General features: G+C 42.7%; 1 pseudogene across 1 annotated transcript in view; it reads left to right on the top strand.

The window, feature by feature from the left end:
* LOC311632140 (protein Hikeshi-like) overlaps window positions 1–9,850 on the top strand; it is a 130,616-nt pseudogene extending 120,766 nt beyond the window's left edge. Inside the window, exon 4 of the transcript in view lies at window positions 9,817–9,850. The product of the transcript in view is annotated as a protein Hikeshi-like (transcript). The remainder of the gene's footprint in view (window positions 1–9,816) is intronic.
* Window positions 9,851–20,678: the final 10,828 nt, after the last annotated feature.

The raw sequence follows: 20,678 nt of genomic DNA, 5'->3' as shown, positions 1-20,678 counted from the left end.
TAATAAATGGCATTATTTTAAGCCAAAAAAATAAAAAAATAAAAAAATTTATACTTAAAACATGGGGAGCACTTGGAGAAGGCTGTGCATTTATTTAATCATTTCTTTATCACAATTCAAACTCATTTGGTAGAAAGCACCTGTATAAGGGAAAGAGTTGGCCTTGAGACTCTTGGGCGAGGGTCATGGGTATGGCATTCAGGTCACTTCATCCTTGCTTAAAGCTGCCAGTGGTTTCCCATCTCACCAGAGGAACCTCTACACACCTGACCCATCTCATTCCCTCGTGATCCCATCTCTGCCCACCACTCTGACCTCACTTCCTTCTGCCCAGCCACACTGGCCTCCTAGCTGGCCCTGGAAAATATCAAGCTCATTTCCTCTTTAAAAAAAAATATATATATATATATATATATATATATATATATATATATATATATATATATATTTCTAATTGATTTTAGAGAGGCAGTGAGAGAGAAAAACAATGATATGAGAACAGAACATTGATCGACTACCTCCTGCACACCCACTACTGGGGATCGAGCCCATAAGCTGGGCATGTGCCCTGACCAGCAACCTTTTGGTGCATCGGATGATTCCCAACTAATTGAGCCATTCCAGCCAGGGCAAGCTCATTCCCTGTTAAAGGTCTTTGTATTTTATACCTATCTCTTCCTAGAACAATCTTCTCAACTTGTGCTGAGCAATAGAACCACTTATGGAGCTCATAACATTCTCAATATCAGGCCACATTTTATACCAATTAAATCATAGATACACACCAGCTGGTATCTAAGACAGACAAAAATCCAAAAAGCTCTTCAAGAGCTCCAATGTGTGGCCATGTTTGAGAAGCCATGTTCTAGCTCAGTGGTTCTTAAGGTGCGGTTCCAGATCAGCAATAGCACCATCACTTGGGAGCTTGTTAGAAATGCACATTCTTAGTCCCTACTTCCTGAATCAGAAACCTTGGGAGAAAACCCTGGAATATGTATCTTACACCTTCCAGGTGATTCCAATGCGTGCCTAAGTTTGAGAACAATTAATCAATGATGCCTAAGTTTGAGTCCTAGATCCTTGGAGCTTAAAATGTGGTTTGCAAAGACCAGTGTCAGCATGGAAGCTTGCTAGAAAAGCAGAGTCTATGACACCATCCTAGCAGGTAAATCTGGCCAACGGAACCAGAATCTGCACTTTAATAGTATCCCCAGTGATGCATAAACACATTAAAGCTTGAGAAACTTTGTAGCTCTGTCCTCTGAAAGAGCCTAGAAGCAATAATACATTGGTAGCAGGACCCCACATGGCACCTAGATCTTGAATTCTAATTTTATTATTATTATTATCATTATTAAATATATATCTTTTATTGATTTCCAAAAGGAAGGGAGAGGGAGAGAAAGATAGAAACATCAATGTTGAGAGAGAATCATTGAACAACTGCCTCCTGCACTCCCCCTGCTGGGGATCAAGCTCACAACCTGGGCATATGCTCTGACAGGAATCAAACCATGATCTTTTGGTTCATAGGTTGATGCTCAACTACTGAGCCACACTAGCCGAGCTAAAATTCTTTGTACAATATATCTGTCTACTTTATGATCTCCTCCCACTAGAATGTAGACTTCATTATCATGGAGATCTTTTTCTGTCTTGATATAGCTCCTATAGTGCCTAACATCTAGAAGGCACCTTTGGTGAATATGTTAAATGAATGAACAAACAGATCTACATATCTGAGTCTCAGTTTTCTTATCTGCAGGACAAGGGGTTCTACAATGTAATACTCAAACTTCTTCCCAGCCCTGGCACTACTTCCCAGTAGCTCTGGAAATATAAGAACTACTGTTTAATGAGCATCTAGAATGTCCAAGGCTTTGATTTGTAATCTCTCATTTAATATTCACAATGATCCTGCAATGCTAGTGATGGTACCATTATTTCATTTATTCATTTAGCAGATATGTACTGAGTGCCTGTTCTAGGCATTAAAGAAAACTAATTAACACAACAGACATAGTTCTTACCCCCATGGAGCTTATCTGTTAGCAACTGACTGAGAAAACCAAGACTCAGAAAGGTTGCTCAGCCTGGCTGGTGTGACTCAGTGGTTGAGCATGGACCTATGAACCAGGAGGTCACAGTTCAATTCCCGGTCAGGGAACATGCTCAGGTTGTGGGCTCAATGCCCAGTAGGGGGCATGCTGGAGGCAGCCAATCAATGATTCTCATCATTGATGGTTCTTTTTTTAAAATTTATTTTTATTTTTATTTTTTTTACATTTTTTAAATTAAATTATTATCTGTGTACATATTTTAACATTGCCCCCCCCCTCCCATACATATCCTCCCTCCCCAGAGTTTTGTGTCCATTGGTTGTACTTATATGCATGTATACAAGTCCTTCGGTTGATCTATTATCTCCTCATCATTGATGTTTCTATCTCTCTCCCTCTTCCTTCCTCTCTGAAATCAATAATTACATTAAAAAAAAAAAAAAAGGAAGTTTGCTGAAATTGCACACCAAGAACATGGCAGAACTGGGAAGCTAGCAATCTCAGTCCAAAGGCCACACTGTCCCACTGCTGGTGACAAGCTGGCTAAAAGGAAGAAAGCTGCTGAGTGGGTCCACTCCTCAGGTGGCTCCCTCAGAGCCAGCACACCACCTGCGCCCTTGACACTAATCCTCACTGTGCCCCTTTCCTCAGCAGAGAAACATAATGTTCTATATTCAGCCATTTCTGATTATGTTTTGATTATTCCATGGCCTTTTGGTCCCATTTACTTCTGATAAGCAAGAGGCTGTTCTGTTTCATTGGGCAAAGGTCAAGTTCAGTTAAGCCTGAGAAATAATCTAAGTTGGAGATGTGATAAATGATGTTGCTAGAAAAATAACAAAAAAGCAAAAACTAAGAAACAAATAAAAACCCACATTAAAAATGCTTAATGAAGAGACTGAGCATGAAGAATTGTAACAATGTAAGGAAGTGGGAAAACTTCCTAAAAGATGTTTAATTTTGCTTCAGCCCATTGATCCTTTCCTCCTTGAAAGCTTTCTCTGCCAATTAATCACTCAACTTATTACCAAGCCCTGTTTCCCTGTTTATAATTTTGAACCTCAAGAATCCCTCTGTAAGGACCACAGTTAATCCCTAGTTAGCAAGACAAACATTTATCTTAGAGGATCAATTACTATGCTGGGAGGTCTTAGATTCCTGGGATTTAGTGCATGTCTTTGCTCTTAATTTGTTGGGTGACCTTCGCTTTTCTGTGTCTCGGATTCTGAAGCTACACAAGGAAAACAATGTTACCCCTGGAGTCCTGTCCTGAAATCGCTCTGGGATCCCTGTTGGAAAGTAGAAGAGAATATTTGGCCGAAGATATGATTTATCTATGCCCATAAAATGCTTCTCTTCCTTCTGGAAGCTAGCTAATTATGTTTAGAATTGTAAATGCATTCTCGTGGGCATCTAAAGTGGATTCCTTACGGGAATGTCTAGTGGGTGGATGAATGAAAGAGACACATTAACAGTTTTGTTATTCTAGAGAAAAATGTCAAATCTTTTTTTTTTTTTTTTGTGGGCACAAAGTTCAGAGCTGGGGAGCAGGTGGACAAGAAAACAGTATTGTTTTTTGGAATCAATGATTCACAGATAGCTTGCCCATTAGAGAAGCTTTTTGTTGCTGTTAAATGACTTTTTTTTTCCAAGCAAGCCAGGCAGCTAACTGGCAACTGGGTGGATGATGAAATGACCCACCTTTGCATTTAGTGAGTTCCTCATCATTGGAGGTAAGAACAGGCTGAATGTACCCTCAGTAGAGGGTGGGGTAGAGAAAGTTCAGGCAACAGAAGAGGACTTCAACTAAATATTACTCATTCCCCTCCAAGGGTAAATAGGGTACTGTGTATTTGAGGACACATCATATGTATTTGAGGACATACCTTTCAACAGGAAGAGTTGCATGGTCCATGGACTCTGTAACCTAAAAGGAATTTGGGCAGCTGCTGACTGCCCTCTGGGTGTGGCTTTCAGCCACAGAAGCCCTGTTAGAGAGGCAGGAGGAACCCCAGTGCCAAAGACCCAGAGAGGGTGAGCACAGCTCAATCAGGCACTTAGTTTAGAGTAAATAACAACCACAATAATAAAAGCTGCCAATTATTGATCATCTACTATGTGCAGGTGTGATGCATGGTTTGCCTCACCTCCACAGTTAAGGTATGTACACATATAATACCTTAAATAAAAAAAATTAGAAGAAAAAAATAAAAAAATAAAAAATAAAATAAAACTTAAAAAGATAAATGCTATCTGCCTATTTCATAAGTGAAGAGAGATTTTTCTTGCAAAATGGCAGAGCCAGTATTTAAACTCAAATCTGTCAGACTAGAGATCCATTGTTCTTTCCATTATGTCAGTAGTCTTATTTAAAGGTAGGGATCATTAACCCCATTTTTACAGATAGAAAAACTATGCTCAGAAAGTGGAGGTAATATTGGGCAAACTGGGGTCTAGTCGACTCCAAATCTCTTCTAGGTATCCTGTGAGAGGCATAGTTGTACTCTGAACAGTGCTAAAGCTTGGGGACTGCCCTTAGGGATGTCTGATCAAATCCTAACAGTCGACAGAGGAGAACCTGGCTCAGAGATGGGAAATGAGCAGCTTGAGGACATGAGGCATGACAGTGGCAGGCTGGGCAAAGAGCTGCTGTCTCTAGACTTCCCCTTGTGCTGAGTGAACCGCTTTTGGGTCGAGTGGGACTAGATCTGTGTTGACCTAGGTACCTTTCAGATGCCTTTGGGCCTGGCAGAGATCCCCTGCCCCAAGGCTGGGATGGAGGCATGTCTGGGATCTTGTAGGAAATCCAGAAGACCAGGGCAGTGGAAGCTGAACTGACAGGGAAGCTGGCTCTCTGTGAGAGCACATGGACTAACAGGCAGGGCTCTGTAGTCAAGGAGTCAGCAACCCAGCAGATGCCAATGCTTCTGGACCTGGGAAAGCTGGGGTATCAAGTGAGAGGCAGAGAACAAAAAACAGAGCTTCATTTGGGGAAGTAAGCCATTGTTCTCTGATGCCCCAGCTCACCCCGCACCTTCTTTAAAGGCTCTGTCTGTAGTGCAAAACCTCCCTGAATCTATCTGAACACCCTTTTCCCCTTGGGCTGCAAGATCCATAATGCTGCCTGCTGTTTCTAGAAGCCACTTAGGCACCAGGCCTTGGGCTTGACACGCTACATGCAAAATCTGGTATTTAGCTTTTCCAACAACCCTGTGAACCTGAGCTAACCAGGCTCAGAGGTTAAGTGACTTGCCCACGCTCATGCAGCTGATAAGTAACAAAGCCAGATGGCAGCTCTGTTAGGACGGGATTTCTGACTCTTTCATTCCCAACATTTGGCACACAGAAGCCACCCAGTACATATTCATCCAGTAAATGTCTGATTCCACTGCTATGCCCATTGTCCCACTCCACTTTGCCTCTTAAAAACTCCCATGACGTGAAAATTCAATTTTGAGTGAACATAGAGGACTTCAGTCAAGAATGAGTCCATGCAGTTCTTTTCTGTGGGTACTTTTTATACTCACCAAAATATGACAGTATACCTCTCTGAACAGAGTGTCAGTTGCACTGGACATGCTTTTTACAATAGTAGTGAGAACTGTTGTGGAATTTCTCCCTGGGCAGGTTCAGTGAGATGCTTGTTAGTTCATTTTGCTTGTTTGTTTTCCTGCAGATGATGTGCACACCCACAGGTCTTTGATTTTGCTCTCTCCAAAAGTTCAAAATCATTTTGATTTTATAACTCAGAGTCTATAAGTCACTTTCCTCAAGCCATGAGTTTCTGACTTTATATTCATCCCAGATTCTGGTGGTATAGAAAGAGTAATCTGTGTGTCCTTGAATCTCCAAAGAGGAAACACATGGCAAGATCAGCTTACAGTATAGCCCCCTCTGTTGTCCAGCATGGTTCAAGTTCATTGATTATTCTGTTTATTGGGTCATTCTCATTCATTCCCACTCATGAACTCATTTTCAGCAACTGGAATTCTATAAATTATAACTGAATTCTATCTAAACTTTACTGACCATAATTATTTTTTTTCTTTCATTAGTTTAGCATCTCACAGAGCCCTAAGTAAAAATAATGAATTTTTTAAAAAATATTTTTTTATTGATTTCAGAGAGGAAGGGAATGGAAGGGAGAAACAGAAACATCAAAGATGAGAGAGAATCATTGATCGAATCGAGCCAGCAACCCAGGCATGTGTCCTGACCGGGAATTGAACTGTGACCTCCTGGTTCATAGGTCAACATTCAACCACTGAGCCACACCAGCCAGGTCCAAATAATGAATTTTTAATTTAAACTCCTCAGAGCTAAAAGGGCTCTTACAGATCTTCTAATCTAACTTTTCCCAAATTCTGTCTTACAGAGCCACTCCCCCAAAATAGTACACCCAGAAAGGTTTTTTTTTTTGTCAAGTAATTTTGGAAACTGCTGTGTGCTGTCTCCCTGTTCAGGAGTTACAATGCACAAGAGCTGACTGAAGTTTCTAAGAAGTCCTGAAATTAAATATACTTTTAACTTTAACTCCTAAAAAGATGCTTATTACAAAGCTTTGGGAAATATCACTCTAGTCAGACACCCTCTCCCACACATATCGATTTTACAGATGTGGAAAGTGAGGTTCAGAAAAGGGGAAAAAGTAGTCTGACATTGTACACAGTTAATGGCAGAGCTTGGCGTGGAATCCTCGCATTTCTTAATTCCTGGGTTCACTATTCTTATCAACTACAATGCCCAGGTAAGATTGGCAAAGGTCTGGAATAGAGATAGCCAGGTAGTATGGTGGGGACTGACCCAGCTTTTATGGTACGAAATCAGCTGGTCCTGAAGCTTACTGTATTGAAGAAGATAACTGTAGATCAAGATAATTTAGTCCATCCCAGGTGACTTTTCTCCATTAGGGACTACAGGACCCTAACATGGCTGCTCCACTTCTTATCCAGCTGTAGGTGACTTCTTATAAAGTACATTTGGAATCGTTGGAAGATGGCGAAGAGCCAGTGACCAGGGATAAGAAGGCCACCACGTCATCCACTTTGCTGGAGTGACTGGTTATTATTGTTAGTAACAACAATCAGCCACTTACTGCGCAGGGACAAGATACTTCAGTGGTGACAGTGAGCCCAGGAGCCACACACCCTGGGTTTGAATCCTGGCCCCATCACAGATTAACTGTGTGATCTTGGGCAAAAAACTTTTATCTCTCAGGGCCTCTGTTTCTCATTGTGAAAAGGGGATAAAAATAGCACCTACATTTTCCTGGCACTGCGCTCTAAAAGGGTTTATGCCATGATTTCTCCATAGTGAGCAATGGTAACAAACACACTAGTTCCTGTCCTAGAAGGAAGAGGTTTTCCAAAGGACGCACAGAGGCTTGCCTGGCAGCTATCCCCCTAAGCCCTGGGGAGTTTGAGCAGATATCCCAGGAGGTGCCTGTGGGCTGGTATACAGTAGTAAGTGGGGAAGGGGTTAGTGATTTGTGCAAAGGTAAGTGAAGAGGCACTCAATTCACACAGAAGATAAAGGGCAGACTTTAAAATGATAATTGAGGCAAAGGGCAGTTATGAAAGATAGATTATATTAATGGGTAATATGTTATTGACAATTGACCCTGATAGTAAAAACAAAACAAAACAAAACAAAAAAACAAAACACACCCAGATTCCAACTGGCTTAAGGGGGAAATTGAGTAGGGAAAGCTGACTGCAGATATGACTGTAGATATGACTGCATCCAAGAGCTCAAGTGATAATCACCAGGAATCTGTCTTGCTCCATCCTTTGCTTCTACTTTACTACACTGATCTCAGCCAAGTGCTTCCTTTATGTGGCAAGATGGCCTCAGCAGCACCGAGTGGACATTCTACAGCTTAGGCATCCTGCCTCCTTCCTGAAATTTCAACCGAAGTCCCAGGATGCTTTATGATGGGCATGGCCGAGGTCATGTGCCCCTTACAATTGGCCAGGCCTAGGTCACTTGCTTCCTCCTGAGATGTAACAGATGCTGGGCCCTCCCTCCTTGCCTGTTTCTTTCCATTCACTGACCTTTGCTTTGTCTTCAGTTGACCCACTGCTGCCCAGGCTTCCCAACCCCACCTCGTTCTGGCCCCAGGTAAGAAATGGCCACATCATCTGGACCAGGGCAGGAGTAAGGTGTCTTCTGGATTGACTTGGGCCTTTCTGTTGCTGATGGCTAAAAAGTAGATTCAGGAGATGCCAGTTCAGGTAGAGGGAGGCTGTGATGCTAGGAACACATTCATCTAGATTATATTAGTGGGAAATATTTTATGGAAATTAACAATAAATGTGTGCACAGTGAACACATTCATTCTAAAGAGCTTCTAAAAGATTCAGTGGAGACAGTGTACATGGATGCTAACCGCACCTATGTGCCTGCAGTCAAGGTACATGCCCTTGTCCGGAATTGAACGTGGGACCTTTCAGTCTGCAGGCTGATGCTCTATCCACTGAGCCAAACCGGTTTTGGCTGTATTCTTGAATCTAAAATGGGTCTTTTGTAGACAGCATATAATCTGATCATTTTATTTATTTATTTATTTATTTATCATTATCCAAGGATATTTTTCCAGTTATTTTTTTAGAGAGAGTAGAAGGGAGAGGGAGAGATACAGAGAGAAAAACACCGAAGTTAGAGAGACACATCAATTGGTTGCCTCCTGCATGCTTCCTGACCTGAGCCCAGGATTGAACCTGCAACCGAGGTACATGCCCTTGCCTGGAATTGAACCCAAGACCTTCAGTCTGCGGGCCAACACTCTATCCACTGAGCCAAACCAGCTAGGGCTATTTTGATCCTTTAAAAAATTCATGCTGCCTATGTCTGTCTTTTATTTAAAAAAAAATATATATATTTTATTGATTTTTTACAGAGAGGAAGGGAGAGGGATAGAGAGCTAGAAACATCGATGAGAGAAATCATCGACCAGCTGCCTCTTGCACACCCCCCACTGGGGATGTGCCCGCAACCAATGCACATGCCCTCGACCGGAATTGAACCTGGGACCTTTCAGTCCGCAGACCAACGCTCTACCACTGAGCCAAACCGGCTTTGGCCCTATGTCTGTCTTTTAACTGTAGTTTAAATCATTTACATTTACTGATTTTAAACTCTAATTTTTGAATTTAAATAATTGATGAGGAAGGCCTTATTTCTACCTTAATACTATTTTTCATATTTTTATAGTCCTGAATTTATCCATTACATTACTGCTTTCATTTGTTACTAGATATTTTCTAGTATATCATTTTGATTCCTTTCCTTTTAAAAAAAAATATATTTGTATTTATTTCAGAAAGGAAGGGAGAGGGAGAGAGAGATAGAAACATCAATGATGAGAAAACAGCATAGATTGGCTGCCTCCTGCAAGCCCCACACTGGAAATTGAGCCTGCAACCAGGCATGTGCCTTGACCGGGAATCAAAGCATAACCTTCTGGTTCATAGGTCGATGCTCAACCACTGAACCACGCCAGCTGGGCTGATTCCTCTCTCTCTCTCTCTCTCTCTCTCTCTCTCTATATATATATATATATATATATACTTTAATTTTAATTTTATTTTATTTTATTTTATTGATTTTACACAGAGAGGAATTGAGAGGGATAGAGAGTTAGAAACGTTGATGAGAGAGAAACATCGGCCAGCTGCCTCTTGCACACCCCTCAATGGGGATGTGCCCACAACCAAGGTACATGCCCTTGACCGGAATCGAACCTGGGACCTTTCAGTCCGCAGTCCGATGCTCTATCCACTGAGCCAAACCGGTTTCGGCTAACTATATGTTTTTTATTTATTGTCTTAATGGTTGCCTGAGAATTACATTAACATCCTATTTTTTAAAAATCTAGTTCAAATTAATACCAACTAATTGCAATAGTATACTAAACATTGCTCCTATATTGTTCTGCTCTCCATAATAACTTATATTGCTATTGTCACAAATTACATCTTTATACATTTTGTGCCCATCAATATATTGATAATTATTGTTTTATGTAGTTGTCCTTCAAACTACATAGGAAAAAAACAGGAGTCATAAAACAAATGCCTTAATACTGACTCTGGGGGGTTAATGGAGGGATGAGGACACATATGTACTTAATCAATAAAGAAATTAAAAAAAATACTTACTCTATAATTACCTTTACTAGTGTTCCTTTTTTCTTCATGTGAATTCAAGTTACTATTTAATATTCTTTTATTTCATCTAGAAATAGCTCCTTTAGCTTTTATCGTATGATTGGTCTACTAGCAATAAACTGTTTTTGTTTATCTAAGAAAGTTTTAATTTCTTTTTTAATTTTGAAGGATAATATTCCTGGATATAGAGTTCTTGGTTGACTTTTATTCTTTCAATACTTTGAATATATCATCCCACTGCCTTCTGAGCTCATGATTTCTTTTTAAAAATATATATTTTATTGATTTTTTACAGAGAGGAAGGGAGAGGGATAGAGAGTTAGAAACATCAATGAGAGAGAAACATCGATCAGCTGCCTCCTGCACACCCCCAACTGAGGATATGCCCGCAACCAAGGTACATGCCTTTGACCGGAATGTAACCTGGGATCCTTGGATCCGCAGGCCAACACTCTATCCACTGAGCCAAACCGGCTAGGGCTGAGCTCATGATTTCTGAAGAGAAATTAGCTGTTAATCTTATCCAGTATTCCTTGTTACTTGATGAATCATCTCTCTCTTGCTGCTTTTAGGATTATGACTTTAACTTTCAGCAGTTTGATTTTAATGCCTCAGTCAAGATCATGAGATTCACTGAGATTCTTGGATATACGTGTTTTATCAAATTTTCAGAAATTTTGGCCATTATTACTTTAAATATTCTTTTTGCTCCTTTCTCCACTCTGCTTCTGGGACTCCCATTATACATATGTTGGTGTGTTTGACACTGGGCCACAGCTCTACATCAGGCCTTTTCATTTTAGCCCAAGCTGCCCTGACTTCTATCTGTCAGCACCTGCATTTTTACCTGAGGGCTTTCTCCAGCTGCTGGAGCCTGCTCTAACCACAAGCATGGCAGTCTAGAACCACCAGCGTATTAATACCTTATCCCCAAAAGCAGCCCTCAACCACTACTCCCCTTGTGTAGGCTATCTCTGAAGATATCAGGGTATCACTGTATTCTATGCTGGCTCCCAGAGTTCCCAGTGGAATTAAGCTCCAGCTGCCCACAGTGGCCACTTGAGTGACAGCACCTGTTTTATTGGCTCCTCCCCTCTGTGTCTTAGTTCCCATTCTCCTGCAAGTGCTTCCTGGCATGAAATAAACTATTTGCATTCCAATCCTTGGCTTGTGATCTGCTTCTTGGGAACCCAGGGTAATTTACACTGTGTCTGTCCTCAAGGCAGTGTAGTGTTTTGCATCTGTGTTCTTGCCCTTTGAAGCATAAAAAATACTGGGCACTTACATGGACATACGGTTTACTCATTGACTGGCTGACCATTGTACTTGGAATGAAAAACAAAAATCCAAAGCCTTTTTTTTTTTTTTTTGTCATGCCCTTGATTGGAATCAAATCTGGGACCCTTTAGTCCATAGATTGACACTCTATCCATTGAGTGAAACCAGCTAGGGCCCAAAACCTTTGTAACAGTCTATAGGACCCTGCAAAATCTGACCCTATCCTCTCTCCATTCTCCTCGTAGGCCCCTGGGCTCCTCATGCACAATACCCTGTCCCACAGCCTTCTTCTAGTTTTACAATGTGATACGCTTTATCGCACCTCAGAAAATTTGCATGTCCTTTTCCATCTGAAAAACTCTTCCCTTTAGTCATCATTTGGTGAATTATTACTCATCCTTCAGATTTTCTTTTTCATTTCAGATTTTAGCTGTAAAGCCTTTTCTTCAGAAAGGCCTTTCCAAGTCCCTTTTTATTTAGTAAGTACATTGTATTATCATGAAGCTGTGCCCCAATAAAATGTTATGCATATTATTATCTCTAAAATAAGTGTTTTTTTAAATTTAGAGTTGAACTTCAAACTTACAGTAGCCTTTACAATAATGTCATGTCAGACATAAATTCATTTGGTGGAATGAATTTCAATGAATTGAATTAAAACATCAGCCCATTCAGTGTGGTTCAATAGTTGAACATTGACCTTTGAACCAGGAGGTCAGGGCACATGCCTGGGTTGTGGGCTCAATCCCCAGTAGGGGGCATGCAGGAGGCAGCTAATCAGTGATGATCTCTCATCATTGATGTTTCTATCTCTTCCTTCCTCTCTGAAATCAAGAAATTATATTGATATTTTACAAAAATCAACATAATTGTAACTAACCAATTTTCTATTTGAATCATGTAATACCATTGATGTAAAACTATCATCATTTAATAGTTAGCAACTTTCTTCTCCTTTGAACCAATACTTATCATTGTCATTTTATTTTTCATATGTACATAAGAAAACCAAAAACAGAAAAAGAGTGAAATTGTTTTATAAAATATGGACATTTGCCCAACCAGCTTGGTTCAAAGTGTTTGAGTGTTGACCTATGAACCAGGAGGTCACTGTTTGATTCCTGGAAAGGGCATATGGCCAGGTTGCAGGCTCAGTCCCCAGTGTGGATTGTGCAAGAGGCAGCTGATCATTGATTCTCTTTCATCATTGATGTTTCTATTTCTGTCTCCCTTTTCCTTCCTCTCTGAAGTAAATATATATATATATATATATATATATATATATATATATATGTTTCATTTCATTTTATTTTTTAATATATTTTATTGATTTTTTACAAAGGGAGAGAGATAGAGAGTTAGAAACATTGATGAGAGAGAAACATCAATCAGCTGCCTCTTGCACACCCCTCACTGGGGATGTGTCCGCAACCAAGGCATGTGCCCTTGACCGGAACTGAACCCAGGACCTTTCAGTCCGCAGGCCAATCTCTATCCACTGAGCCAAACCGGTGTAGGCAAATACAAATATATTTTTTAAAAAGTATGGACATTTGATATAAATGAAAAGCCATGCTTCAACTGGGATTCTAAAGAAATAGCTCATCTCTGACTTCCTACTGACCTCTTTATATGTTTTAAAGGCAGAAAAGCAAAACATTCACAACCTCAGCAATCCTGCTCCTTTTCTTCAAAGCCCATCTCTACTTACAGAGGGCAAAGGGGCCCTTTTTCTCTTCTTGTATACTTGACTCTCAACACTGTCTCCCTGTTGGACTTGGGCAAGTCCTGTCCTTTTACAGAGTCCCACTTTCTTCTCTGAAAAGCCTCTGAGGTCTTCCAGCTCTGGCGTTCTGTGGTTTGTTTCCACCTGGGCAGATGGCTGTGGTCTTGACGTCTGACCTCACCGGGAAAACGTGTCAGATAAGCAGGCCCTGCTATCTCAGCAGCCTTCATCTTCACCTCCGTTCCTTCACGTAAAACCCCACGCCAGAGTTTCTGGGACAGCCTCCCTCATTGATAAAGTGTCCCCTAACATCTCAATGAGCCCACACACTGTAACTGCATTGATAACGAGCTATATCTGGCTGTCCCGGAACCCTGCCCATGCTCAGCACAGTGCTGTGGCTATCACTTATCTACTGAGCATGAATGACCAGAGGCAGAAAAAGCACCAGGAGCGGGTGCTGGTGAGAAGTGGAAGTGATTAATTCATGCCGCCTGCTGCAGTGCTGGGGTCAGCAGTGATAGGCAGAATGTATGTTGACAGCTGCTTTGGAGGTCACACCACACCGTCAGCACTCTGCAGGAAACAGATGACTTCGGGACAGCTCTGAAGCTTGTTGACAGCTTGAGCTTTCTGATAAGGTTGTCAGAAATGAAAAGGACAGTCCTAGGAAGTCAAGAGTTTCTTGGCCCCGGCGGTGTTCTGGTAGCCGATGGATGGGATGTTGGAGAAGAGGTTGCAAACGTGTTGAGTGGGGAGACTGTCTGTCCTGTTCTCCATGACGTATCATCGTAATCTCGCACAGTACCTCTGCTCCCTGCTCAGGGGCTCTGGGCCAAGGCTTACTTACTAGGCACCAGTTAGGGCCATGGGTGACAGTAGAACAAAAGGGAGGTGGGTGAGCAAGGTAGGCCAGGACCCACATGTTAGAAAGGGGCCAAATCCAGAGATAATAAGAAAAAGGGAGGAGTTCATGGCAGGGAGATAAGAATTCAGAATGGGGGGGGGGGGGGATTAGATAAAGTGAAAACAAATCAGGATCAAATAGGATTGGAGGCCAGAGATGCTAAGTGGCCAGGTTTACAAGCCTGACAGCCTGGTGCATTGGCCTGGCTTAACAAATGCCTAAAAGTAGGGCGCTTGTTGCGTCTTGCTGAAAACACTGTGCTGTAGAGCATCAGTGAGCACCTGTTCAGGAAAGCCAGTTCAGAAAAAGGAGAAATGCTTAAGGGTCACCACTTTCTCCCCTCACCATCTCCACCCCCACCCCCAAACCCTGCCCCAACTAAATGAAAATACTTTTAACTCCCATGGGGAAAAAAAAATAGATATTCTTCTAACTTCCATTATCTACTTTACACACCAGTTAGATGACCAGTACCACTTTTAGCCACTTCGATGTTATTTTCTAGGCTTATTTGAGAAGAAGCCATAAAGTGGCAGCTTTCTAATCTTTTATCTCAATATAGCCCAAGCAATAATCTGCATGAGAGAGACCTGTGTGGGCTGTCCGTGGGGTCTTATCTTTGCTGAAGAATTTAACCTAGTTGACTTGCAGCAGAGGAAAAAGCAGTATAAACTATATGGTTGCATGAGGAGTCCACAGCTCTAGTACTACCCACTCTGCTTACTTATTTTCTTGGTAGCTCCACCCCTAATCATTTTAACTTTGCTTTGCATGCAGTTTATTATTATTATTATTATTATTATTATTATTATTATTGAATTTATTAGGGTGGCATTGGTTCGAAAACCATACAGGTTTTGCAACTCAAACTATACACATGTGCAACTCAATGAAGCATTATCTGCATACTCTGTCGTACTCAATATCGTCCCAAGTGAAGTCTCTTTCCATCCCCATGTTCCTCTGCTTTGTCCACCTCCACCTACCCCCACCCCTTCCCTCCTGCTATCACCACACTGTTGTCTGGGTCTATATGTCATATATATGTATTTGGGTTTTTTTTTTTTTGCTTAATTCCTTCACCTTCTTTCATCCAGTCTCCATCTCTCCCCCGCCCCCCCCCCCTCCGCCCGCCCCTCTGTTCACTGTTAGTCGTCCCATGTATCCATGCTTCTGTATCTCTTTTGTTCATCAGTTTATTTTGTTCATTGGATTTCACATATAAGTGAGATCATATGGTATTTACCTTTCTCTGACTAACTTATTTCATTGATTTGCATGTAGTTTTCAGGCCAGAAAGAGCACGGGAAGCTCTATGTTCTACGCACCCCCCCCCCCCAAAAAAAAAAAAAAAAAAAAAGCTCAAGCCCCTTAGGCTTTGGCATCAGTCTATAAAGGTTGTGTTCTCTCTTTCTTCCCAGAGCGTGTCACAGGAGAGAGCCTGACCTGGGTGGGGTGATTTGAGGAAACTGGATGACTTCCCAGCCTCTCATGAGTCAGGTGTTCATGGCCTCACTCTTTTGTTAAAGTGAATTCCTGGAACATAACCCGTTTTCTGATATCAATGCAAAAACACCCTCAGTGCCAAGCCGCGTCCTCCGGGGTCACATCCACGGACCCTCCAGGCAGCCTGCTCTTTAGGACGGGAGATGGGCTGGGAGAGGCAGGCAGGTGTTTGTTTTTGCAGGGCCTTTGGGGCAATGGGGAGGAATTTGGATTTGGAGCAATAAGAAGTTATTGGAGAATTTAAAGCAGTTGCAGGCCATGATCCAACATTCATTTTTCAAAGATACACTGTCAACAGAGTGGCTAATAGGATGGAGGGAATGAGAGGATGAGGAAACTGGTTAGGAGGAGGCTACTGAAGTAGCCATTCACTCATTTATTCATTTATTCTCCAAATATATGCTGCACTCCACCTCTATGGGCATAGGCACAGGAGATGAGCTTCCCTACCCTCCCGGAGCTTAAGGGGGAGGAGCACAATGAAGCATTAAACAAAGAAAAGAGATCAGGTCAAACTCTGATACGTGTTATACAGAAAATAAAACAGGATGCTATGATAACGAGTGGCTAGTGGAGAGGCGATGGTCACAGCAGAGGGGTGAAGGAGTGGCCTTTCTGAGGAAGTGACATTTGCGCTGAGACCTAAAAATGGGAATGAGTGAGTCATGTGAAAATGTGAAGTGGGGATGGGGGAGTGTTCTTGGCTGAGGAAACAGCAGTAAGTGCAGGAATGAACTTGACAGTCACTATGGGGTGGTGAGTGAGGACTGGAGTCCCAAACAAGGGTGGAGAGGTCAGTAGGGCAGGCCTGGAGACCTGGGTTTTATCTGGGGGCATGAGGATCATTGCAAGGTTTTAAACAGAGGGACCAATGAGAGAGGAACAATAGCCAGTGGGCCAAATTCAGCCTGCTTGTTTGAAAATAGAGTTGTTGTGTGTTTTTTTAAATAAAATTTTTATTGATTTTTTTACAGAGAGGAAGAGAGAGGGATAGAGAGTTAGAAACATCAATGAACTGAAACCGGTTTGGCTCAGTGGATAGAGCGTCTGCCTGCAGACTGAAAGGTCCCGGGTTCGATTCCGGTCAAGGGCGTGTACCTGGGTTGAGGGGCACATCCCCAGTAGGGGGTGTGCAAGAGGCAGCTGGTTGATGTTTCTCTCTCATTGATGTTTCTAACTCTCTCATTGATGTTTCTAACTCTCTATCCCTCTCTCTTCCTCTCTGTAAAAAATCAATAAAATATATATAAAATATAAATATATATATTGCAGGGGATGTGCCTGCAACCAAGGTACATGCCCTTGACCCGAATCGAATCTGGGACCTTTCAGTCTGCAGGCTGACGCTCTATTCACTGAGCCAAACCGGTTTTGGTGAAAATAGAGTTTTATTGGAACCCAATCTTGCACATCATTTACACATTGTGTATGGCTACTTTTATGCTACAACAGCAGAAAACCTGGCCCACAAAACCTAAAATACTCTGGCCCTTTACGAGGTAGTTTGCTGACCTCTGATCTAATTGACATTTTCAGAAGGTTATTCAGGCTACCATGTGGTGTAGTGTCATGGAGTAGAGCTAGAGAGCTATTGCAGGACACAGAGGACGGTGAGGCCTTTTCTTAGCATCAGTCCCTGTTGGCTGATGTCTTCTCCAATATCAGAGAGAGGGAGGCGGCCCTCTGGCCAGTGGGCTCATCTCTCGGGGTGTACACTGCTGTAAAGACAGGCACAGAGTATGGGCACGGGAAGTTGCCTGCTGCACTGTGGCCAGCCCAGCACACTCTGCTTCGCCTGGCGAACTTGGCAAGATGAGTTAATCGCTGCTCGTGGGGCCTCCACCCAAACCATGCCTGCCTGTCTTTTGTCTGCGGCACCTCGTCACCAATTTAGAGCTTAGAGACAGTGCAGGCCAAGCAGCTGTTTCCCATTACCTGCTTGTCCCATGTCAGCAGCCCATTGTGACTGCCAAGCATGCCCACATCACTCCCAACAGACAGCAAGAGACACTGTGAGAAAGGAATCTCGTTTCCAAATTTTAGGGCAGATTGGTTTTGTTTTGTTTCTTGAGAAAAACATTAAATAAGTAAAATAGTTGAATATTGTGTTAAAAAAAAAAAACAACTAACCCCAACCATCTGGGTTCTTTGTACCATGGGAGCTTATTTTCATTCCTTTGGTTGTAACTGATAAATATTCACAGAATAATTGAGTTAGTACATTTTTTCAAAAGGAAAACCATTTGTGTTGTGCAAAGAAATGGTGAAGATGAGAGCAGGGACAGGAAGAGAAGATTTGGGTAACAGAGCAGCTGTCCCCACATAGCTCACTATAGTTCAGAGGTCAAAATATACTTCCAATTTATTTCTACTAGCATCAGCTGTGCACCCACTCCAGGCCAACCACTGCAGGGCGCTGGGGAGCCTAAATTGAATAAAATGAAGTCTCTACTGTCCGGGCCTCACAATTTGTTATCAAATATAACAGTGATGATATGACATGGTAACAGAAGCAAAGCACTGCACAAGCTCTTCAATCCCCACCACATCACTCCAGCATAGGTATTATTATTCCAAGTTTATATTGACTTGGAGAGAAAGTGCCAGAATTGGGACTTGAAATCATATCCATTTGCCGTTAGAACTTTTGCTGCCCCTCAGATTGGCAGAACTACACCAATCCGTGTGAATTCCAGGAGGTAGGTTTCAGCTCAGAAACAAAAGGGGCTACTTTGGAAGGTGATGAGCGGTGTGGGTCAAAGGCAGTGTGTAGGTAGAACCATGTGTCTGATTCCAGAGCCTCAAAGAATATTGTCAGAGATTCATTCCTCTCCGTGTCTTGTCTCTACTGTCCCCTAATCTGACATTTGTTATCAAGTAAGTCCTTCCCATGGAGTAGCCAGGGTGCCCCCAGCAGCTGCAGGCTAACGTTCTGCTAGTCACCTCAACACAAAGAGGGCATCTTTTCCAAGTAGTTTCAGCAAAAGTCCCAGGATTTACTCTAACTTGAGTCCCATGCCCATCTCTGAGCCAATCCCTGCAGCAATCAGTGTGGGACTCTCATTGAATAAACCACCCAACTACATAGACGGAGAGCAGTCCTGAGGTTCCTCAGGGCTGCTCCTCTCAATGACACAAAGGCACTGGCCCTTTGGGGTCTTCAATGGGAGGTCATGGTAGCCAGCATAATGGAAGGAGGGTGGATTTGGATTTCAACAGGCTTGCTGGTCACTCACTGTGTGACCTTGAGTAAATACCCTCCTCTCTCCAAGACTCTTTCATAAACTGAGTATTCATAGTACCTTTGTTGCTGGTCACAGCCCTGATTAAACTGGTGCTCACCACTGTACCTGGCCCCAGAAATGATGCCCAACACCCCCAGGAGGGATTTATGTGAGAGGAGATACAGGAGAGGCTGAACTAATCTCGGGGTCAGGGTGCAGGGGTGGGTAAGGTGTGGGTGAGTGGCCAGTGATTTGGCCACACTGATAGCCATGAGACCAGGTTCGGCTGCATGACAGAAGCCGAGTCTCCCTATTGAGCTTCTGGGATAGGTCCTCTCGGACAAGAGCTGTTTGTAAAGGCCCAGCCAAGCCTGTTTCCCTCTCCAGCTTCTCAGGCTCCAGCCAGATCACCAGAAAGCAACATTCCCAGGATGAATTGGCTTCGCTCCTTGCAGAAATGCTGCCAGAAAAGGACAATTAGCTGTGGGCCCTTGGCTTTTGTGGGGATCAGCATTAAACACAGCTGAGTGGGAGGAGATGCAATTTCAGGGTCTTCAGTGTGGCACCATTAGGGGAGAGTTGGGTATTGTGACGGGAAGCATGAGGCTGTGCGGTCAAGCTGCCTGCATTGAGTCCTGGCTCTGCCAGTCACCAGCCACATGACCCTGGACAGGGCCTCACTTCTCTCATCTGTAGAACAGAATTGATGATGATAAAAAAAAAAAAAGTATGTGCCTCAAAGATTTGTTGTAAGGAGTACACAAATCGTACATTAGCTCAAGCCATTGTTATACTATACTAGTAGGTAAAAATGGTTGCTATCAGCAATTTCATAGGCTCAGCCTAAAGTTCCTGACCCCAAGTAAGTGTTAACTTTGACATATGCTATCTGTGGCTCTCAAAACAATCTTAGGGGAAACATGCAATTATACCTGTGCTACAGGCAAGAAAGGAGAAGAGCAGGGCAGCCACCATCACCGAGCACATGCCCTATGCTAACCAGTGGGAAGACAATGCCAGTGAGGCAGATCCTGCCTGGGGGTCACCCAGACACAGAACTGGGCCTGAGACCCAGGTCTGACAACATTTCCTCACTTACACATTTCTGGCTAGCAACAGGGTTTTTCTAGAAGATATGATCCTTTGTTCAAATCAGAATCCCTCCTCTGAGGATCCAGGTGATAAATTGCTCTTAGAAGTCAGTGCCAGGAAAAAACAACTGTTCCTCCTTAAGAATTGGTACATTTCCTTTTATCAGAGAAAACTACGAGGGCAGAGCAAATATGTGGGCTGGGTGTTCTGAGAGAGGTGAATTTTTGTTATCAACCCTAACCCTAACCCTAACCCTAACCCTAACCCTAACCCTAACCCTAACCCTAACCCTAACTCTAACCCTAACCCTAACAGTAACCCTAAGCCTAGCCTACCATTGTGTAGTACTTATTATGTACAAAACATCATGCTGAGTATATCAGTTGAACAATCTCCTTGTTACTCATTGCGGTCCATGGACCAGCAGAAATGGTATCACCTGAGAAATTGTCAGAATTGCAGGGTCCCTAGCTCCTTAGATGTGCTGAACCCAAATCTGCATTCTAACAATATGGTCAGGTGACTTATAGGTACGGTATGTTCAATGATCGAGACCCCCAGCACCCTGGCGTTTAATTCCCTCTACATCCAGTGAGGTCAGGCTATTATCCCCATCCTAAAACAGTTCGTTTAATGAGGTGAGGCCACACAGCCTGGATTCTGACTGATTTCGGAGCCGGCACTCTTACCACTACCCAGCCCTTGGAAAGTAGGAGG

The sequence above is a fragment of the Pipistrellus hanaki genome (assembly GCF_964339955.1).
Source record: "Pipistrellus hanaki genome assembly, chromosome: 13".
Taxonomy (NCBI): Eukaryota; Metazoa; Chordata; class Mammalia; order Chiroptera; family Vespertilionidae; genus Pipistrellus; species Pipistrellus hanaki.
Note: the sequence above shows the minus strand (reverse complement) of the source record. Positions and strands in the feature narration are given on the sequence as shown.